The 24780-nt window shown below is 39.5% G+C and overlaps 1 pseudogene; it reads right to left on the bottom strand.

The window, feature by feature from the left end:
* Positions 1-446: 446 nt before the first annotated feature.
* Positions 447-24780, bottom strand: part of LOC149173199 (putative methyltransferase PMT20) — a 52554-nt pseudogene continuing 28220 nt past the window's right edge.

The following is a 24780-nucleotide window of genomic DNA, read 5'->3' on the forward strand; positions in this document are numbered from 1 at the left end:
AATGAAAACTGCAAATATAAATAACACCTAACTACCCACCTTAGAGCTTCAAGATAAAAAAATGGATTTGATTCAATATAGTAGTTCTAATCTTCAGTATTAGATCTCCCAAATACGAGGGGAATATATAACTTGGCATCCTGGGAAAATGAAATGGATTATTTCACTGAAATGATATATAATGGCTGGAAAATGCATCCTATCAATAGATACCTTCACAGCCATGCACTCACTTTAATGCCAGATTGATTGGATAGAATAGGAATAGAGGCCGTGAAATTTTAAGATTTGATTTATCATTCAGAAGTATATTTTGAAAACCTCCAATCCCTTTTCTGACAAATGAGAAGTTTTTCATCCCCATTCTTTGCATCCTCAGTGTCCCTCTATTGGAAATTCCATCTCATTCCTATGGCTGGATTCTTGACACTATCGACAAAATGGGGTCATTCCCGCATTATGACATAGCCAACAAGTCTTAATATACGGTCCATTTCCAACAACACATATTTCATCTCATATATGTTTCACAAAATACAAATAATCAATAATCAAATGTACTTTTTCCTCACTCAAGGTCATGAGGATTAAAAAACCAACATTTAGCACCACTTGATAGAAAATTTTGTACCTACCTGTGACTTTCTACAATGAAAATACCATCAACATGTATGAGATCATATGTTCTTGGATAGGTTGAAAATGCGTCACACCTGAACAACACAAGCCTCAAGTATTAGCGAAGATAATGGTGTTGAGCACACCATATTTCCTAATCATAGCATCGAGAGAAAAAAAACTTACCAGTCATTATATGTACCAATTATTCCTCGGTCATAAAAGACATTCAAGGAACTTATACCATAAGAGGAAACCACATTCATGACCCGCAGAAGATAATCTATCAGTGCTACAGCAAAACCCCCATAAAGAGTGTTTATATCCATAACATTTCTTATTTTATCTATTCCAAGATCAGGTACAACTATCTTGTAATGGTTAATGCGTGCCACCCATTGAGTTGTATCATTTTTGAAAGCACCATCATTGCCCCCAAAATATGTATGGACCCACTTTGGGGCTACCTTCAAATGTTGTGGCCACTTTGGAGTTTGTCTTACTCCTAACTGCTTGAAGTTGGGATTTGGTTTTACTACACAAGACCGCATGGGAACATACTAGGCAGCATCTGGTTCAATGTTGTCATCACATTTAGGGGGGTAAACTATCTTTTCATGGGTAGTGTAGCAACCATTTTGCAAATATTTTTGCCATACAACAATGTCATCCTTTTCATTGTATATTTTATAGCACATCTTATTCAAAAGACCTTGAAGGGCATCATAGTCAGCCTTCTGCTCCTCTATAGTTGTGTTCCATTAATGTCGTCTACTTTTATAATTTGCTGGTGCTCTACAGAAGCCTCCTGGTTGCAGTCCTCAATCTATTTCCATAAGGTAGGCTCTACTTGCATCAACAAAACTTCACTCAATAAATAGCTACCAAGCTCCCATAAAAGTTAAAGAATTGAAGAGCAATCAAGGATAATTTTGATAAAATGAAACTAAATCAAACACCTTAGTTGGATCATGTTCCCTATGTCTTCTAGGGAAATTATTTTTTTCATAAAATCACTCTCTTACTAAATCAATGAACAAAACCTACTAAAATGAATAGGAATATCAATCTAAAATGCTACATAACCATAACATTTGATTGAATTGAAATAAATACTAAAAACGAAATAAATAAATGAAAATAAAATAATTGTAACTACTTTAATTAAATAATTAGTATATGGTTAATGATTAAGAACATGTGTTTTCTCATAAAAAATCACTACTTCAAATCCAAAGAAACAGAGTATGTACACCTTCCTAAACTATAACAATCAAATCAAAACTGAATATGAAAATTTCTATTCAATAAATAAGGAGAAGGGAATGAAATATTTTTTATTTGGAAAAGTATTGAAGAATAAGAATAAGAAATTGACTGGGTGCTGGGTGGATGTCCCCTACACTTAGTTGCAGTAGAACTTATACTCTTGTCGCTGGTTATTCATATTGATTGTGCAATAAGAATGAAACTATATTTATTTTTACCAAGTAATGATTTGAAAATTGTTGTGCTCTATCCATGTTAATCTGAGTACTTCTAAGCCTAGAACATAAGGAAAATTTAGAAGGTAGCATCAAACATACCAAATTTTTTCCATGGAATGAGACATTAAGAGCAGGGAGCCATGTCAAATGCATTGGGTGGATAAGGAAGCCATTATGTAGAGATGATACACAACATTGTAGGAATACCCTGTTCAAGTGCAAACTGCACTTGCGCTTCATGATTGTCTCTGGGTGCCAGTGACATTGTAATAATTCCATGATCCAGCAAATCACCACCCCAACTGGCAACATGAACAAAAGGTATTCTCTTATATAAGCAAGGACATGTATACTTATATAGTAGATCTCACAAGTCATATTCCACTAACATATCTATGAACATTTACATTAAGTAAATTATTTTGATATTTATCATGTAAGATACAAAAATATACATATCATGGCAAGCAATAGCAATTACAGATAGATTAATGAATACTAGATGTAAGGCTATCTAAGAATCAACTTCTAGAAAAGACCTATAATTCTACAACTATTCTTTGTTAAGTACCATGTCAACATGTTCACTAAGGCTGTAATTCTACAGCTATTCTTTGTTAAGTACCATGTCAACATGTTCACCAAGGCCTAATTGTATAAATCCAGCTTGTCACAGCTAGTAGGAGGGAAGAGAAATGTCTCTCTAACAAAATGTTTACTATTAAACTTAGCTCAAGAGCAGGTTCAGATGTTATGTAAAGTAAAATGATGCATAGAAAAATAACTTTAGATCAATTCCTATTAATCCTCTTGCTTCTAACATGAAAATTTATGTTAGCTTTCTTTTGATAATCTAGTTGTCTCAGACTCTCAGGTGTAGTGAGCATCATAAGGTGAATCATCCATGTGTGTTGATGGTGCATCCATCAGTTTAACTTGACTCTAGATTCTTGTTGTTTATGGAGTATACTTCCTTCATAACTTGACTACGTCATGTGATCGACAATATAAACTCAGAAAGACATCAAAGACTGGATTCATTTTGATAAAACTATTGACACTAGTCAGAATGTTACCACCCCACATCTAGTATCAAGTGCAGTTCAGATGGCTCCATCTCTCATTCCTGGGATGAACTCTTCCATACGATCCACATGTTCACCAACTCCATTGGAAAACATTTTACCTCCACCCGGGAAGAGGAATTTCTCTCGTTCCTTCCTCAACCAATGCTGAATTGATTTTTCATTATTGACCCATTCATAGGGGACACTCTTGTGCAAATAACAACATTAGAGAAGCAATAAGTCCGAAAAAAATGCCAAATTATTATCATAGATCCTCTATAACATTTGGGTGAAATAATATCAAAAGGTTTACATTTGGAGTTCGAGTGGGGAAACCTATAACAAAAGTCTTACATGCTTGGATCTAAGGAGTGGGGGCTCAAAGAGGTATGAATGACAACCATTGCAAAAAACTAGACTTCTCAATAATCATCACCATCATCTTGCATGTCAACATAATACCATATTCTAGCGGGTCCAGGATGCAATATGGTACTCTTCAATTTGTCGAGACAAAAGGTGAGATATGAAATAAAGACACTAATCCTTTGCTTCTCCAATATCCTTGAATGAATGAGGCACATTCCTTTCACTCATAGAAATGGGGTTTCTTTAAGATCATTTTTCCATGAATACTCCACAGTTCATAGTTAAGAAAATCTTAAATAAAGGTACTAGATAAGATGAGCAACAATCAACTACATAAAGAGTTAGGAAATTGGACATGCTTGAGCCTTGAACCAAGGAATATTGAAATGGCCACAGAAAAAGGTACACAACTCACAATAACAAATAGGAAATTTCTATCATTTGAATTATCCTTTGTCAAAATAGGGGCTAGCATAACAAAGATCCACTACGGTAGCAATACACAGTAATAGGCCAAAATATATGCCTTTTGGATATGCATTTTTGTCCCAGTGAATTAGACTGCCACTTTTTGGGTGGCATGGTCAACATTGACCACAGGCCCCTATCCTTCCAAATAACAAATAATCAAGCATCAAAATTCACAAGTTTTCCCTTAAAAAATCAGATAAGGCGAAGTAGTCACACCTTCATTCCATAATTGATTCTCCACGAGATATTGCAGAGAAATAGTAGGAAATTACAGTGGTGGGGAACCCTTTACAGTTCATCATTCACAACATTCTACATGTTTTTTTTAATCCTTTGTATCTCTTTTGCTTGAATTAATTATTTGTTACTCTAATTTTGATGTCATCATTTTTCTTTTATTTCTTGTATGTTTACTATACAATCCACCTTGTAAATTGTTCCCCATGGAATGAAAAACTAATGCAGACTCACCCAGTAAAAAGTTATTGAGCCATTGGAATATTATTCTTCATATCACCTGCAAATTCTAGGAAAAGCATAATTTTTCCATTAACACATACACACTTTGTACCAAAGCAGGGGAACAGGACCCAAAATAAACCAATGAACTTGGCATGGAACTTATATCCCAATATCTTTAATGATCCAACTATCCCCGATGATTAAATTTTAGTGATATAAATATGACAGAACACTTAAACAAACTTTATTTCATATCGACCTGAAGGGAAGGTAGACTTAAAAACCCTGGATTTGGATTTAAAAATAGATATTCATGTTTTGAGTGGAGACCTATATTTAACCGTGTAGTGCTGAAAGACCTTATGATTGTACAATGAATCGATGCAAGTAGATTGAAAAATTTCCTTGACAATGGATATATACATTGGGATTAAATAAGTGATGGGATGCGGCATGCTGCTGGACTACAACAGGTGATAATATACTTATTTTCACTCAAGAAATTGCATGTTATTGTTACCATATGCTAAAATGGAAATACTACTAGGGAATGTGTATGCAGTAGCAAGGCGTACCTGAGAAAACACTAAATTTTCATGACTGGTGCACAGAATCATGCAAACAAACAATGTTGTGTGACTATGAGAATCGCCACAATGTCATACTATATACCATGCCAATTAAAGTTTCATTAGCAACAAAACTTGTATATATAATTTACTAATTAGGTTAATGCAGCTACATCATATGAGATCTTCTGAGGATGCCTATATCAAGGTGACTTGTATAAGATTTGAGTGAAGCATGTATGTTGTTCAAGCCTGAACATACAACAATGAAATCTTGTTACCATGATTAGTTAGGTATGTGAGGACTAATACATCGTTGATGTAATTCTAAGTAACCTATACTAGACATTTGGAGCATGCGAGCAGCGTAATACTTTTATGCTATTCTGCATGGGATGCCAACCCCGACTTTCAATGCTTCCATTAGCATTCAAGAATGAATTAATCCATTGTTTAGGATATGGAATGAGAGAGCAGTCTCGTAGTGCCACAGTTGAAGAGATATTCAAATTTGTTACGTATTTTGTGGTACGAAGGAATTTTATTAATGAGGAACTCACCACTATTAAGATAGACAAATAGGGCCAAATTCCACTTTGGGTAGCTTATTTTAAGAAGGTAATTGTGGCATTGAATTCCTGTTTCTGAGAGGACCAAATTGACCTAAAGATCACCAATTTTGGACAAAGAGAAATATGTTTTTGGATTCAAGCCCACACATGTGCAATTTGTTGGATCAGGTGCACAACAAAATTAATTAAAAACACAGCAGAATATATCAAGCACATAAACACAATTTTTAACATGGTTCACCCAACCAATCTGGGCTACGTCCACCAAACATAGGCATCAGGAATATATTAATCAAATTTGGAGATTACATCAAGAAATCCTCACACACTCTTAGCAAATCATCCGAATGACTGCCTGTTATATAGAATAGAGAATCTAACAGCATCATAACTCCCTCACATCAAATATAGGAGGCATTAACTCCCTCCCAACAACCTGGAGCTAATCTAGGAACTGAATCCCTATTGTTGTCATCCTTCAGAGATTTTTGCCTATTTGACTAAAACAGAAAATCTCAACAATCTCCACCTTGACAACAATTCGCCTGATGCCCTGTTATTATTATTTTATCTTTTCTGCAAGCCAAGAGAAGCCAAACACCAGCGTAGCTTCTCCAACAAAACTGGTTTCGTGAACATGTCTGCACAGTTCTCCTTTGTATGCACCTTTTCAAGAGAAACTCCCCTTTCAGTGATAACCTGTCTTACAAAATGATATTTGATTGGAATATGCTTTGACTTACTATGATAAGCCGGATTCTTAGCCAAATGAATTGCACTTTGACTGTCACAAAGTAACCTGATGTTATCCTGTAACCTACCAAACTCACCAAGCAAACCTTTCAACCAAACCGCCTCTTTGCAAGCATGAGAAACAGCAATGTATTCTGCTTCAGTAGTGGATAAAGCAACGATATTTTGTAGCTTTGACATCCAGCTTATAGCTCCACCTGCAAGAGTAAAGATGTACCCTAAAGTTGATCTTCTCTTATCCAGATCACCTGCAAAATCGGAATCAACATATCCGCAAACAAATTCACTACTCTTATTGTAAGAAATACAATAACTACTTGTGCCTCTCAAGTACCGAAGCACCCATTTCACTGCTGACCAGTGTTCTTTACCCGGATTTGCCATGTACCTGCTGACAACCCCAACTGCATGTGAAGTATCTGGTTGCATACACACCATTGCATACATCAAACATCCTACTACATTGGCATATGGAATTCGAGACATATAATCCTTTTCTTCAACGGTATTAGGACATAAACTCGAAGAAAGCTTAAAATGGGAATCTAAAGGGACTGACACAGGCTTCACATTATTCATACCAAACCTCAAAAGTATTTTCTCAACATACTTCTATTGTGATAGCCATAGCTTACCATTGCCCCTGTCTCTGAAAATCTCCATGCCCAAAATCTGTCTTGCCGCTCCTAGATCTTTCATATCAAACGTCCTTGCCATCTGAGTCTTCAACCTGTTGATTTCTTCAATGCTTTTTCTTGCTAAAAGCATATCATCAACATACAACACTAAGATAATGAACATGCCATTATTTAACTGCTTAAAATAAACACAATGATCATATTCACTTCTTACATATTTCTGACTCAACATGAAAGAATCAAACTTCTTATACCACTGCCGAGGCGACTGTTTCAGGCCATATAATGAGTTCTTGAGCCTCCAGACAAATTTCGCATTGTGATGCTGAACAAACCCTTCCGGTTGTTCCATATATATTTCCTCATCTAAATCACCATGTAGAAATGCAGTCTTAACATCTAACTGCTGCAACTCCAAATCAAACAAAGCCACTAATGCTAAGACAATTCTAATTGAAACAATTTTAACCACTGGTGAAAATATCTCATGAAAGTCTATGCCAGCTTTCTGAGAAAACCCTTTTGCAACCAGCCGAGCTTTGTACCTGTCTTCTGTATCATTCACACCCCGTTTCAGCTTGAACACCCACTTGCATCCCATAGTTTTCCTACCTTTGGGAAGTTCAACCAGATCCCACGTACCATTCTTACCTAAGGCCATCATTTCTTCCTTCATGGCTGCTTTCCATTTGTCACTATTTGAACCTTCTACAGCTTCCTGATAACACAAAGGTTCATCATCATTAGCAATCAAAGCAACTGAAGTAACATGATCATCATACCTTCTCGGACGGCGTTTGATCCTTGTAGACCTCCTTAAGAATGTTTCTGGTGCTTCCACAATTGGCTGTCTATAAACTGTACGAATTTCTTCATGATCGCCATCTGAGACATGTTCATGTCCTCCATCTGAACCCTGTTCATAATCTGATTCTGAAACATGTTCATGACTAGAATCTGAACTATGGTCGTTATGACTCTCATTAGAAATGCTGTCAAACTTAATATGCTGGAAATCAGATACATCATCCTGTTTCAATCTTCTACCTACATCTAACTGTACAAGAGAGGATTCATTAAACTTTACATCTCTGTTGATGATGATTTTGCGGGTAGTAGGATCCCACAATCGAAATCCCTTTGTTCCATCACCATACCCAACAAAGACATACCTTTTCGATTTCGGATCTAATTTAGTTCCCTGATGTTTAGGCACTAGAGCATATGCATCACAACCAAACACTCTGAGTTTAGAATAGTCACAAGGGTGTCTTGTCCATACCTCTTGCGGAACCTTGCAGTCTATTTCCGTTGATGGAGATTGGTTTATCACATAACAAGCAGTTGCCACTGCTTCCGTCCACAACTCCTTCGGCAACCTGGCGTTACTCAGCATACACCTTGCTCTCTCTAGAAGAGTCTTGTTCATGCGTTCAGCAACTCCATTCTGCTGAGGAGTATAAACCGTGGTCTTATGTCTCTCGATCCCTGCATCCTTGCAATAGCTGTCAAACTCCTTGGAGGAAAACTCACCACCATTTTCAGTTCTTAAATATTTTATTGTTTTACCAGTGCTGTTTTCTACCAATGCTCTAAACTGCTTGAAAACTGTAAAAACATCAGACTTATTTTTCAACATGTAGACCCATACCTTCCTAGAAAAGTCATCAATGAATGATACAAAATATGACGAAGCACCATATGAAGCTGTAGGAGCTGGACCCCACACATCTGAATGGATATAATCAATTATGCCTTTACTAGTATGTTTGCATGTTTTAAACTTTTGTTTACTTTGTTTACCAAACAGACAATGTTTACAGAAATCCAATTTTCCAGATCTTAGATTAGGAAGTAACTTTCGGTCAACCAAAATTTTCAATCCTCTTTCACTCATATGCCCCAATCTTTGATGCCATAACTGAATGGAACTACTGTCATGTTCAGACACAAACACATGATCTGACCCAGTTCTACCTTCTAACTGAAATAGATTTCCTACTTTATTATCTTTCATCACTAGTAGGATACCTTTATAGATTTTCATAACTCCACCTTGAATTACAGTTTTATATCCATCTGAATCAAGTGCTCCTAATGAAATCAAATTTTTCCTTAAATCTGGTACATGCCTCACATCAGTTAATATTTTGGTTGTGCCATCAAACATTTGTAGTTGTATGCTTCCAATCCCAACAATATTACATGTTACATCATTACCCATGTACACAACACCATCATCAATTGATCTATATGTTTTAAACCAATCTTTATGTATACACATGTGGTTAGATGCCCCAGAATCTAACAACCAATGTTGATAATGTTTTGAAACATTAACTGACAATACTTCATCACTCATACCTGAACCAGATACTGAACCTGTATCTATGGTGTTGGCTTCCTTCTTTTCTGTCGAAGAGCCTTCTTTAGCAGCCTTGTTTCGCTTCCAGCAATCCTTTTTTAGATGTCCAGCCTTGACACAATGCCAGCGCTTCACCTTTGGCTTCTTTCCTTTGGACTTCGAGCGAGAGTCGCTATGCTTTCCCCCGGAGTGTCTCTCTCGTGAGAGACCTCTGGCCATCATTACCTCTGATGTAGAGGTGTCTGCATTCGACCTCTTCCTCGTCTCCTCAGCCAACAAGGCTCCAACAACATCGTCAAATTCAAGGATAACTGATGTACTAAAGCTTATGGAAGTAACAAAGTGATCCCAGGATTCAGGCAATGAACACAATAGAGTTATTGCATTATCCTCTGAATCAAATTTCACATCTAAACTGTCTAATTGCACCAATAAGGTATTAAAAACATTCAGGTGATCAGCAATTGAGGTACCTTCTTTCATCCGCAAACCATAAAGCTGCCGTTTCAGGAGAATTCGATTTGTCAAAGATTTCGTCATGTAGAGCTTCTCAAGCTTCGACCATAGGCCTGCGGCGGTTTTCTCTGACACAATGTTGAACAGAAAATCGTCCGCCAGATATAACCGAATTTCGCTCAGAGCTCTATCGTCCATCTCATCCCAATCATCCTCCGTCATGGAAAGAGGCCTTTTGTTTTTCCCCAACAGTGCTTTCGCCACACCTTGTTGAACCAGTAGATCGTGCATCTTCACCTTCCAGATCTCAAAATTATTCTTGCCATTAAACTTCTCAATTTCAAAACGGGCACTTAGAGTTTTCGCCATTTGTATCAACAAAAAAAAACACAATAATCTCCAATATCCAACCAGCAATTTTAAAAAAAAAATTGCCTATGCCTTTGAAACAAAATATCTTCCCTTCACACAAAAAATTTCTGCCTATGCCTTTGTTTTGACACAACAAAAAACTGCCTTATTACAGTAGACCTCCACCAAAAACAAAAAAATATTTGTTTTATTAACTTTTGTTTCAAGTATCCTGGAAATGTCATGGGAGTACTGTATTGAACAAACCTGGTTCCCAAAATATATACCCCAATATATTTTAACACCCCACCATTTAACATGCGTTCCAACCTTGTAATTTTTTAGAAAAAACCCATGTTACATAACCCTTATAACTCCCTTTTTGTTTAATGGAATTTCTAAAAAATTACGTACTCCACCACTTACACTTTCCATTACCTTAACATGGTATATAACACATGCGTTTCCACTTTAACTTTTTAAACATATATATGTAAACCATAATGCATATATGGAAAACTACGCCGTTTATGGAAAACTACGCCGTATATGTTATACCGTTTATGTTTCCATTATATATATTCATGCTGGTTTAAACACATACCCACGCAAGGTCTTTGAATGGAAAGACGCACCAATTTCACAGATATAAACAGATATAAACAATGCCGGCTTGTAAAACAAATATATCCATGCTGCTACAAACTGAAAAAATCCACGCCGTGTTTTTTCCAAGGGATATTCACACGCTGTTTTTCAAATATATATACCCACGCAGCACCAAAAAACAACAAGACCACGCTATTTTCTTTTTTCAAATAAATCCGTGTTGTTTTCTAAAATATATATATATCCGCATTTGTTATGAATACATACCCACGCAATTCGCCATGTTGAAGTATATTAACGCAGGTGTATATGTATCAGCTTGTCTCCACGCTTGTTTGAGCAGCTCCACAGTGCACCAGGTATTAGATCAGATCACCTCCAGCGCTCCGGTCAACACAAGTCCGCGCTCCAGCAATATACAGCTCCACGCGCGCTGCCAGCAAACGATCCAGCAAACGATCCAGGCTATCCTCTCTGCACCAGCACCTCCAACATGCTCTGATACCAATTGTTGGATCAGGTGCACAGCAAAATTAATTAAAAACACAGCAGAATAAATCAAGCACATAAACACTATTTTTAACGTGGTTCACCCAACCAATCTGGGCTACGTCCACCAAACATAGGCATCAGGAATATATTAATCAAATTTGGAGATTACATTAATAAATCCTTACACATTCTTAGCAAATCATCCGAATGACTGCCTGTAGCATAGAGAATCTAACAACCTCATAACTCCCTCACATCAAATATAGGAGGCATTAACTCCCTCCCAACAACCTGGAGCTAATCTAGGAACTGAATCCCTATTGTTGTCATCCTTCAGAGATTTTTGCCTATTTGACTAAAACAGAAAATCTCAACACTATTTAACAATGTTGGCTTGCGTTTAATGAATCAAGTTGAACCCCTCTCCATCTCCTATAAAAGGAAGTGGCCTCCAACCTGATTTTATACATACACATATCTTGTTTTCTCCTCTTTGAAATAGTCACATAAGGAAGATGTCTCTTGCGAATGAGGAAGGGAAAGGTTGTTTTGGAATGTTGTATGGGCCGACTTCCTTAGGTAGGAGGCAAAGGCTATTAGGAGAAAGTATAGGTTAATTTGATGCATGTTCTGGGTAGTGTTTATCCTCTTTTGCAAGCTGAGATCCTACAGGAAGGTAGCCACAGACTTCAGTGTAGTTCAGAATGTGTGTTGGGACTATTTTGTGTGGTATCTCTCTTCTTCAGGTAGGACGCAACACTAAGGGGCTTCATTAGGAAGACCACAAGCCTAATAGTGCTTGGAAAGGGGGATGAAAAGGTTAGTAACAACCCAGGTAAGCCGCAGACCTTGTCTTATGGAAGCAGAAGGGCCTTGTGGCATGTTTGAGGGCTAGAAATATTCTAGAAGGAATATTTGATATGCTAGAGGGAAGGTCCCACCCCTTGAAAGAATTATGGAGGTAAGAAAAGGCGTTATTGCAGTGATCTAATAAGCCCTTACTAGGGTTCATTTTTCTACAGAAATTTAAGCTCAAGAGGGATTGTTTGGTTGATTCCATGACCATCGTTGACCATTAGATAGGGCACAATTTGTCTATTGCTGACAGAGTGCCATAAATGCAGTTTTGATTGGGCCATCTATTTGTCTAAGGGAAGTGATATTGGATCTTCAAATTGGCATGTCATTTTGACTTTGAATTATTGTACACTGTCTCTCTACTGAACATTTGACATTAATAATAAGAAGAATTGATCAAGGGTTTTCCCCATCCTGGGGTGTTTCCCTGGCTTGAGCCATATACTTATGCTCTCTTGTCTTGGCTTGTCTTCCATATTTATCATTTATGTTCTTCCTCTAGTTACTGTCAATGTGATAATGATTCATATGATTGCTAACAAAAACAAAATGGACTGATAAATGGGCTAACATGGAACATTGAAGTAACTACCCTAAGCAAAGAACATGGTAAGCTAAAATTAACATGGTTTTAGAGCTCAGGTGAATACAAGCCCAAACAAGAGACAAAGAAATCACTAAAGATAAGCCTTCATCACATCAAAATATAGAGACATACCCAGGACCAATCTCCTTACGACATTAACTCAAAATTTGGGCATGATCTCAAGCCATAGTCACTATGACTAGTACAAAAAACTAATCAAGAAGAGTGAAGACTTTTGAGTGGCATATAAACCCTAATATAGAAGATCGAGGGGCTAATCTAATAGCCCATGTTAACACCCAGGTTGTTCCCTATGACTCCCAAGGGAATACGGCCGGGGTAACCACTAACCAATCTTTGGATCACTGCTTCTAGCCTAACAGTGATCAGAGAGGGCTCTCTCTTTATGATTTGTAACTGTTTGTTGTAGGGTTTTAGGCTAGCTATTATGCACTGTGTTTCGGTTGATGAAATTCCCTTAGACTTCAGTGATGTAGTTTTTAGATATGTTGAATATCATTGGGCAATGGAGTCTGTGGCTTAATGTGCTTGAATCTGTGAGATGAAAGATGGAACTTACAGGGCCATTTGGGTGTTTAATAGAACAGATTTTTGATTAAAAGACTGGTAACAGGTAGCACGAACAGTGAAAGCATTTAAGAATTTTCACTATTTATCTATATGTTCCCAACAGATAGCTTTAAGAAGAGAAAACAGAGGTCTTAGGGGCAAAAGTTGAATCCCTGAGAATGACTGTTACAATAAAAACACAGTTTTGAATTGCAGCAATTAAGAATTACAATTCTGTTACTGTATATGAGGAAAACATATATAATAGCTCAGTTTGAGTCCAGGGTAAACATGGTTAAATCCTGGTACTATCCTTTCACCTTGCTATCAAGTGTAAAACATTAGAACGACAAAGAGAACAAAAGACTCAAAACAGACACGACAAGAGATTTGAGAATACTTATAGTTTTATGCAACACCCATGGAATCCTGTAACATGCATCCTTCACCACAAGACATCAAATACACCAAACTTCTGGAAGTTCCATTCCTCCTTTGTATTAATTCTCTGAAAATATTACAGCAGATGGAAGTTATCCAAGAGAAAATTCCAGCAACCCCTTCAGCATCTGTGAAGGGTCTATATATACTAGCGGTGGTCTACAGAAATATCTGAGTTCTGCGTTATCTCAGTCTTTACATTCTCACCAACTCTTTAAGATATTATGTCGAAAATTTATTACACATTTAATACACAGTACAGGCATTTTAATGCTCTGTCAGAAGATATTTAGCTTTATAAGAATAGCTAAGTCGGTCTGAATATTTGGAGTTAATGCATAGAAAACCCGACTGTAGGCTGGTACACTATGTCTCGGACCTGTCAGCTGTGACTTTGACTGCTGCTGGTGGCGAGTGACTGGTCTGGCCGAGTTGGCTCAGCCTCTGCTTTTTCTGTAAATTTTAATTCCCAAAATTGTCACTGTATGTACCTGCTTCTTTCCCTTTGCGCTATTGGTTCTGTCCCGTTAAAATTGTCTGGGTCAAATGCCTCCAGACATCCTGTGTGGGCAGTTGATGTGCCAAAATTGCCCCTAGAGTCTCATCTGCTTCTGTGAACTTGAAGAAATTGGGTGGTGTATCAAACAGATGCTCTATCTCATTCATGAGAAAAAACAGGTTCTCCACTCTGTCATACATCATTTGCCCTGTGGCTGGCCCTGTGTCCTTTGAAGTGCTGGGAGGTTTTGCAATCTCTGCTACTGCATGTGCATCAATTCTCTTGTTATAGTTGTCCAGGGTGAGCAGTCTTCCCACGCTGCTCAAAATGTTGGGGAGGCCTCTGTTCTGCAGTGTTACAAACTTCTCCAGGAACCTGTTAATTTCTGTCTGCATGTCCTGTGTCCTTCTTTCCAAGGTTCCAATCAAGTTTCTCAATGTAACAACTCTTTTGGCTATGGCAATCGTTTCTGTCCTGTTGTTGATTCCCATGCTAGCCAATTGAGTGCTGGTTTTGTAATTCAGGATATTGATCATCCTGGTAGCTGCTTCTGGCATGTGCCCAAGGCTTGCCCTTGCTCTCTGTATTTCCTTGTTTGCTTTGGTGATGAGCACCATTTGTTCATCCATGGTTTCAATGTATTGCCACTGTTTGGCAATGGATCTCCCAATGTTGCTCCACAACACTGCTTTCATATCAGCTGTCACCCTTTCCAGTGCAAGCTCTTTTTCCAGCTCAGCAATCCTTCTCTTAAGGGTTTTCACCTCTCTCTCCTTGGCTGCCTCATTTTGTTTGCTTTTATCAAATTTCTCATTAACATTAGCCAAGTTCTGTTTGAGCCCATCCAGCTCTTTCATTTGAGCTTCCATAGCTCGGATCTCTGCTTGCAGCTTTTGCATGTCTAGACTAGCAGCCTGTTCTGATGTTGTAGTTGTTGCTGCTGTGGATGGCGCTGTAGTTGGTGCTGTAGCTTCTGTTTGCTGAGGAGGAGGAGCAGTCTTTGGAGGGACTTCCTCAAGATTTATTATCACAGGAGGAGGCTGGGAGGGATGGCCCTCTTCTCTTTGCTTCAGTGCTTCCTGTAGTGCTGCCTTTGCAGTTTCAGTTTGTCCTAGCTGGTCTTGAGTCCTAACCAGCTCTTTGTATAAGGATACCAGCAGGTCTGTGGTATCTTTTTCTTGCCGTTGCTGGGCAACTTCATCTGTTTGTGGATGGATGGTGGTCGGGAGTTTGATTTTCTTTCTTAGGGCTGCCATGTCTGCATCCCTTATTTTCAGCAGTTCTTGGATGCCTTTGACATCCTTGGGATCATGTCCAATATCTATGATTACCTCCTCCAAGGATTTGATCCTGTTGTCCTTGGCCTGTGAGGATGCTCGTTCCAATTCTAGCTGGGATGATGTATTGTCTAGGCTGCTCTTTAACTTGTAATTTTCCAGTGTCTCATCTGCCAGGGAGGCATACACCATTTCACCCGTTTGTTTGTGTAACTCTATCTTATCCATGGGGTGAATATCTTTAGCCAGAACCTCCATGTTGGTTCTTAAATAGTCTGAGGTGGACTGAGGATGTAGAGTTGTGGGCATAAAATGGCTCATTATCATTTTGCCCTCACTCACATCAAAAGCAGACATTAGTCTCTGCTGGTTGCTGGGGGCTAGTTTTAACAAGTGATCATAGAGTTGCACTTTTATGGGATCACTCCTTCTCTTGATTTCGATGAACTGCTGCTTTATACTTGAGTGCCCCTCTCTATGCCGGCCAGAAGAGCTGACCTCTCCTCCCATTGTCATATCTGGTCCTCTTTGAGATGAGCTGGCCGAGAGTTCTCCACTGGGTGGGCCCATGCCCATGGCCTGCCTTACTGCTATGTCCTCCTCTTGGGAGTCATTCAATCTTTGTCTCTTCTCTCCTCTGATCAAGGATGAAGTCTGGGGAGTCTCTCTCTCTCTCTTTCTGGTTAAGTCCTCCTTCTGAGGTGTTTGGAGGACTGAGCTGTCCACATTGATGTCTGTTCTTGGAGACAACTCTGTTTGGGGCTGCTGTTCTGTAGATCCGGGCAAATCTGTCTCTTTATTTTGCTGTAATGGCTGCTGCCCACTAGTTTGTGGTTTATCTTGTTGCTGCCCCAACTCCCGTTCTTCCATTTCTTCTTGCTGCTGTAGCAAGGTGTCAACCTGTTCTTCTGTTAATATAGGTGGTTGTTCCACCTGTTTGCCTTTGTCCTTGCTTGCTGCTTGGGTTGTCTGCTCGGCAGTTCGCTGTTGTGTTGCTGGTGTTGTGGTGGCTGCCCCAATTTGCCTCCTGTAGGAAATAGGCACCTGTCCACAAGTTTCCAAGTCAGCTTGTTTTTGGACATTTCTAGCCTCTTGCTCAAGTATTTCTTCATTAGTCATTTGCTCTACTAATGTGCCCTCTTCCCAATCTGGTGCATTTGCATGTTTTTCAATTTCAGGTAATCTGGCATGAGCATAGTTGCCTAACTTATACCTGATCCTCCTGAGGGAAATAGAGTGGTTAGGGTCATATGGAATCCACTCAAAACTAGTTTTCAACTGGAGTCCTTCCAGGATCCTGTCTGCCTCTTTCCAGCCTTCTTCCTTCCTGTTGTATAAGAAGGGACCTAGCTGATTTCTCACTTTCAACTGTGATTTCTTGTTTTTACTCTGAAAGTGTAGGTAATCTGAGTTCCCAAATTGCCTGAAATATTCTAAGGCAAACAGTCTCATGGGAACGTACCTTGGCAGCCTAAATGGATTTAATTCACATCCATACACCCTAATGACTGTGTGATTCTGGTAGAAGTACCAGTTGCCGATGTTGTAAAGCTTGTTCAAATGAAGAATTCTTTTCATGTCATCGGTCAGTCTAGGAGGAGGGGCACCTTGCAGCACTGTTAGGGCTGGATGAACAAATAAATCAATAAACTCACAGTATGTATAAGGTGATAGTGAGGTACGATGGAACACAGGGGTCCAAAAAACAACTGATCTTGGGGTTCCTTGGGCGTTGAGTGGCCTCAAAGGGACAGAGAAGGTAGCTGGCTGGTTGAACAAGAACAGATGGTATATGTAGGAGGTGTATCTGAACAGCCTCTCCCTCTTCAAGTTCATGAACTGGTCATGAATCTTCTCAGCTATATAAGTTGCATAATCATAGTGGATAGCTGGAGGCTTACCCGGGGCAAATATGGACAGCATTGCCAATATGCAGTCATCTACATCTTCTAGTCCTCTGAATCCTAGGACATAGCCAATCAAGTCCACCATCATCCTGCCCAACTCATTCAGGTATTGGTAACCAATGGGAGGGGTTCTGACTGCTTCAGAGCTAGGGGTAACAAATAGCTGGTTAATCTTCACAATCTGGTCATTAGACAGGTTGTTTCCTCTCCTTATCAAATCTTGCATGGAAAGAGGGGTCAGTTTCTTGGCTGTATGAAAATGCAGCATCTGATTTATACTCTCTGGAGTGATCTGAAACAGGACTAGGCCTGTGGGGCTAATGACTGCCCTTTGGCTGGGGTCATAGCACTCTTGGCAACTGTAGATGAGCTCTGGCATTGGATTGACTTGGGGAAGGTTGTATATGGGCAAATTTGATTCCCAGATCCCCAGGATATCTGCTCCACTCATGTGCTGGGCTCTCAGTTCATTAAACATTAGGACATTATACTTAGTTCCCATAGGGAACCAGTCCAGCATCTGGTAATCCATGTCTCCCAGGGCTTGCCATGCTAATTCTTGGTGGGGGGCATTGATAGGCTTAATATTGAGAGCAATGGGAGTTTCCATAGCTTGTGAAGGGATAAACTGTTGCAATTTGACAAGTGAGTTGGCAAAGACAGACTGCAGATTGCCCTCTGTGGTAAAACTTGATTTTCTGAACTGTCAGAGGGGAATTTACCAGCTAGAAATTGAAATACTGCTGGTAATTGGTTACAGAGATTCTTTTGGTGCCCAATTTAGCTCCTGGTAGTAATTCAGAGGTATTCAGCGGGGCATTAGCCGAGAAAACGCAGGACGAGGGGTTTTCAGATGAATTGCAGTTTGTTACTACTCTGCAGGGAACTTTTGGACTTCACAGAGACAATGGTGGAGGTATAACCCGGTTCCAGTGGTGAAAAAATCTGTTTTACGGTCCTATTATGCCTGTGAGCAGTTTAGAGCAGAATGCAGGTCGTATGGAGGGCAGGGTAGGGTAAATACCTGTAACTTGACGTGCAGAAGTCGTGATAAGGTGTACTGCAGTTGCTGGAGTGGTCGCCTTTGTTGAATTTACAGGTTGGCGGAAATCCGGGCAGAAACGGTTAAACAGAGAGTTCAGCAGACAATAACAGTGAAATGGTAAAAAATGCGTGAAATTTGGTTAATATGAGATTTTTACCCATTTGGCGCTTTTATAGGATGACGTCAGCATGACGTCATTGGTGGGTCACGGTGATGTGACGTCAGCAGACGTCATCGGGGAGGACGTGGCAGCAGACGACCGGTCAACGGGGGTGAGGTGGCAGCCCAGTCAGCGGTGAGCTGGACGCGGCGGGACGGTCAAACAGCGGACGGGCGGAGGTTAAGCCGTGAAGGTTACGGTTAAGGCTTTAACCGTCACGGTCTCTCGGGGCGGTTAGAGTACGGCGCCCAGGGTGTCAGAGGGAGCTCCGAGACGGTCTAACGGGCGACGCGTGGCAGAGGCATGACGAGGCGCAACGTCATGTTCTCGGGAGTTAACGCGCGGACGTGGACGGCGTTCCGATATTGTGGTGGGCCGTCGGATCTGGAGGGCTTGATCCGACGGCTGGCGGAGGTGTAAGGTGCACGGCGGATAGGGCGGCGGAAAAATTTAACGTTTATGGGTTTTTTGACAAGGTTTTCAAATGTTTCAACCTCTGACCACCCGCGCTTGCATTTGGGGGCATGCTGAAGGCGGGATTTTGCCTTTTATAAGGTTTGCGGAGGGTTTGTGGGCTAGAGGGGTTTAGAGAGGGGTTTATACCCATGCAAAGGTATTTTTTGAGGGGAAATGATCTGCAGCAAAGGGAGAGTATCAGAGATAGGTTCACCATGGTGGCCAGATGCCACTATGATCCCTCTTTGCAGATTTCTCGGCTATTATGCCTAGGGGAGGGAATATATAACATTTAGGGCTTTATACACCTTAGTGTTATTACTATTAGGGCAAGGGGTAGAATAAGGGAGTTAAATAGTAGAATTAGGAGTTAGTAAAGTGAAGGAGGGGAATCTTTGAGAAAGGGGATGTTAATGATGGAGTAAGGGGGAAAAAGTGAAGTTAGTGATGCTTTCTGCTGTGAATCCATGAAATTCACCACCTTTTTTGCTGATATGTCCATTGCCTTGGCAAAATATCTTTGACAACTATGTAATGGTGAACCTGTCCTTTCTGCAACCACAACTGCCTACCCAACTATTTCACCTAACATTTTTTAGTTTCTTCTTGGAGGGGCACTTAGACTTGCAACCCTCAATTGCCTTTTCTTTTCTTTGGCTTTTTCCTTTTTTACTCTATCTGCTTCTACCCTTATCTCTTCCAAGGTCCCAGATTAGGCTTTTGGGAACCTTTGTTTCTCTACCTGAACTACTTGTCTGCCAAGATTAAGCTGTTTGGACAGACTTCTTTCTCTATTCTACAACTCAAAATTGAAACATGGCCTGATCCAGATTAGGCTGTTGAATCATCCACAAAAATGTAATAAGGTCCTCAATATCTGAAGTAATTTCACACACCTCTGATTACCTGGAAATATGGGATCTTTGTGCTAACAAAGCAGAGCCTATTTGGATTTTCAATAATCAATCATGAAATATGAAACCTATTACTATAGGTATCCAACAGTGGCTCCACATGGGGATGGTTTTTCTTTTGAAAGACCAAGAACAGCAGGTCAGATTGCCTTGTTCCTTGAATGTCCATCTTAATCTTTGAAATCTGATGCATGTAACCTGCCAAAATAGTGTGCTTCTTTCTTGGAGAACCTCTGATATTATCTGCCTGTTGCTGCTAGTTGCAGTACTTGGGAAAACCTCTTTATACAATATAAATCAAAAGAGAATATGTACAATTGCATATATACAATGAACTTTTGGATCCTTATCATATTGAACCATCATAATAGTGCTTCAGCATCCTGCCATTGACAGGACCTTCATCTAGTTCAGTCACAGTCAAGCTTTTAAGGAAATAAGTGTTATTACCTTGCACTGCTTGGACAGCAAATGGTCCTTTCCATAAAGAATCAAACTTCCCATGTTTCCCTTTGTCTTCTCTTCTTGCATCCCACTTTAGAACTTTGTCTCCCAGATTGAAGTCTTCTGCTTTGGTTCTTCTGTCAAAGGCCTTTTTCAGTTTCTCTTGTAGTATCTGCACTCTGCTGAAAACTTGTTCTCTAGTTTGCTGTAAACAGATTATCTGGTTGATCCTTCTTTGCATGTCATTTGGCTCTGCTTGACTTTCTTGTAGAAGTTTCATAACTGGCACCCCTAGTGATGAAGGAAATCTGGCCTCTAATCCGTAGACTAACTCATATGGGCTGGTCCCAATTGATCTTTTGGTGGTTAATCTGTCTGCCCATAAAGCATTTACTAGTTTCTTGTGCCAGTTCTTTTTGTTCTCTTCCAGCACTTTCTTAATGATGTTTATCAGGCTTTTGTTTGATGATTCAGCAAGACCATTTCCCTGAGGATAGTAAGCTGTAGAATGGCCCAAAGTGATATGAAATTTATGGCAAAAGTTTACCATTTTCTTGGATCTGAAGGCAGCAGCATTGTCTGTTATTATCTTGTCTGGGCAGCCAAATCTGGCCAGTATATTGTTCTCTAAGAATTGAATGATCACTGAGTCATTTGCTTGTCTGCATGGGGCAGCTTCAATCCACTTGGTAAAGTAGTCTGTTGCTGTTAGAATCCATCTGTGTTGTCCTGAAGATGAGGGGTGAATTTCTCCAATGAAATCTAAGCCCCATTGTTGAAAAGGTCTCTCTGTTGCAATGGGCCTCAAAGGAAGTGGCAACAACTGTCTTCTGCCTTCAAACAGTTGGCACTTGTGGCAAGATGTTGTGAATTTCTTCATATCTGAGAACATAGTGGGCCAGTAATAACCAGCCCTTAATATCTTGTCCACAGTGGATTTCCAGTACAGATGTCCACCACAGTCTCCAGCATGGAATTCTTGCATAATTTTATCAGTTTCATTCTCAAGAAGACAGTGCAGCAAAATACCTTCATGGTTTTTCCAGAGTAGATTCTCATCTAACACACAAAATTTGGATGTTTTCATTTTTAGGAACCTAGACTTAGTTCTGGACAGTCCTGGGGGAGCACACAGGTTTTGTAACACATAACAGATATCAGAGTACCATGGAGATTGTTCAAAGGCTACGTTGATCTTTGGAGTCGCCAGCTCTGTTTCACTGTCCAGTTGGTTGATATCTAAGGCTTGGAAATTTGATTCTGTCATTAACTTAGCCAAACCTTGCCCTTTTATTAACTTTGTAGGCTTTATTTCAATGTCAAATTCAAGTATGTTTGCAATCCATTTTCCTCTTCTACCCTCTAAGTTTTCTTGGGTGAGAATGTCTTTAACAATAGGACTTGGTACATAAGCCACAACGTGAGAGTAAAGGATATAAATCCTAAAATCTTTTATAGCTTTGATTAATGCATAGGCTTGTTTTTCCATTATTTGGTACTTCAAAGGAGCATCTCTAAGAGCTCTGCTGAAGAAGGCAATGGGCTTTTCATTCCCTTGATCATCTTTCTGCAATAAAACAGCAGCAATAGTATGCTGGGAGGCAAAAGAAAAAATAATAAAGTCTTTGTCAAACTGAGGATTAGTTAATACCGGGGTTTGGGTTAAAGCCAGTTTTATGCTTTCAAAGGCTTGCTTTGCTTCCACAGTCCACTTAACCTTTGAATCTTTCTTTAGCATATTGTTTAGCAGTCTGATCAATTCTGCTAAATTTGGGATGAACCTTCTTAAAAAATTGAGTTTTCCTAAGAATCCTTGCAACTCTTTGACATTCCTAGGGTGAGGCATTTGTAGGATCGCTTGTATCCTATCTGGATCAATTCTTATGCCATCTTTTGAAATGATGTGTCCTAAAAGTTTCCCTTCTTCCAAACCAAATAAAGACTTCTTGGGGTTTAAGGAAATGCCATATTTTCTGCATGTTATGAAAATCTGTCTTAAATGTTTCAAATGTTCTTGGTCAGATTTTGAGAAGGGTGTAAGATCATCTAAGTAAATGACCAAGAAATCATGAATTTCTTTTGCAAAAGCAATGTCCATTGCTCTTTGAAATGTTGCCCCTGCATTCTTCAATCCAAAGGGCATTTTCACATACTTGAAAGTACCCCATGGGGTAGTAAATGCAGTTTTGTCTTGATCGTCAGGGTGTACCAGGATTTGATTGAAACCTGAGAAGCCATCCAACAATGATATTCTTGAGGCTCCCACTACTCTTTGAAGGATGTGGTCCATTTTGGGTAAGGGATAGTTGTCTTTGAGTGACACTAGGTTCAAATTCCTTAAGTCTACACAGAGTCTAATCTCACCAGTTTTCTTTCTTGTAGGGACCAAATTTGAAATCCAGTCAGAGAACCTGATTGGTGCTATGATCCCCGCTTTGAACATTTTTTGTAATTCCTTTTCAATGGAAGGAAGAAGCACAGGATTGATTCTTCTCAATTTCTGTTTGAATGGTTTTTGATTAGGCTTGAGGGGAATGGTGTGCTGTATAACAGAGGTATCATAAGACTTCAAGTCTTCATAACCCCAGGCAAAGACATCTTGGAATTCTTTAAAGAGATCAACATATTTGGGCTTTTGATCGGGGGGCAAAGAGGCGGACAGCTTGACTATCTTAGGCTTTTCCATAGTGCCAATATTACATTCTTCAACTCTTGCATCTAATGGCTGCATCTTTGGTTTCCTGGGGACATCATTTGAGTCAAAAATGTCCTCTAGTGGGGTAAGGCCTGCTGGGAGGAAGTTGTCTTTGAGTTGTATGATTTCAGTTTCAATGTTACTCATCTCTTCACAGTCCATTTGTTTAATTTGTTGAATGTTTTCATTGTTGAAAATGGTTGGGCTGAGTAGTTGTTTTGCTGTCCTAAGTGACATTGGGTGAGCAGATTGTTGAAACTGTAATTGTGATTGACTTGCTCCATCAACAATTTGAGATTGACTTGCTGTCTCAAGGTCAATATTTAATCCTGTAAACTCTTTTTGCAAAGTTAAAAAGTTGTTTATTTGCCTATCATTCTCAAATACTTGCCATTCTTTGACATTGTTTGGAATAGAAGGCCTATATTTGACTTCTGCTGTGAAACAATTGTTGGGTTGTAGTGGGAATTTGAAGGTGCTGGCAAATGTTGCCAAGCTGTGAGCATGGAGATTGTGGCCCCTTGGAATCTTTGTGAGAACAAACTCGGAGAAAGTTTCTAGTATTTCAATTACAGCAGACCTGTAGGACCTTAATCTTTTGTCATTGGTGACAAAATCCCCTTTTACTTGTTGAATTACTAGATCAGAGTCCCCCATGATTGAGAGGCTATGTGCTTGTAATGATTTAGCAATCTTGAGACCTAGTAGCAGAGCTTCATATTCTGCCATGTTGTTAGTGCATTTAAAGTTCAGTCTATATGCCCTGCCTTGTGCACAGGCTTTCTCTTTGTTATGTATCCATACTCCAGCTCCTGCCCCTAACTTGTTAACTGAGCCGTCAAACTCTAGGACCCACAGACTATCTTGCTGTTCAGGAGATCTTAAATTCTTCTCATGGGATGGCCATGTGAGCATGAGTTGAGGTTTCTTTTCCCATTTGTCTCCTAGGATAATTTCATCATTTGTTTGACAATTTTTGACAACTAAAGGAGGGTGAATGGGTATTGTTGGGCTGATTAAATTTTGGCAGGTGCCATTTGTTTGATGGATGTTTTGCTCTGGTTTAAATGTCTCCGTGCTAATGTGACTGCCCGAGAGGCCTATGCTGTCATTAAAGAGGATGTAAGAGTCTACGTCTGAATGGACAGCATATATTGGAAAATTTTGAGGTTTTTCTTCACTGCTGACCATGTATTTCATGAGTGTTTCCCTATAAAGTCTCTTGGGTTGTCCAAAGACAGAGATGGTTGCATATGACATGTCTAATTGCAGGGAGCCTTGGAGCTTGGCTCCCCATGATCTTGATAAGAGCATTCCATATTTGGGTGGGATATCGGCAACAACAACATCCATTAAAATGGTTTTGTTGGGAAATTGAACCAGGGACACACATAAATCCTTAATCAGGCCCAAGCATTTTACTTGACTAGAATCAAAAGAAAACAGGTCTTTGTATGGTCTTGTTATATCCAAATTTAATCTTTCCATGACTGCTTTTGGCATGAGGTTGTGAGATGCACCTGAGTCAAACATTGCATTGTGCAGTATTTTATCATGAACGTGTAAGCTGACATAAAAAGGTAAAACCCCTGTGACTACTGTTTTTCCATCTACCTCTGGACCAAACAGTAATTCTGGAGTGTCATCTA

This window comes from Pinus tabuliformis, chromosome 4_2 (genome assembly GCF_031772625.1).
Source record: "Pinus tabuliformis cultivar Carrire ecotype Pingquan chromosome 4_2, CPIR1, whole genome shotgun sequence".
NCBI classification, from domain to species: domain Eukaryota; kingdom Viridiplantae; phylum Streptophyta; class Pinopsida; order Pinales; family Pinaceae; genus Pinus; species Pinus tabuliformis.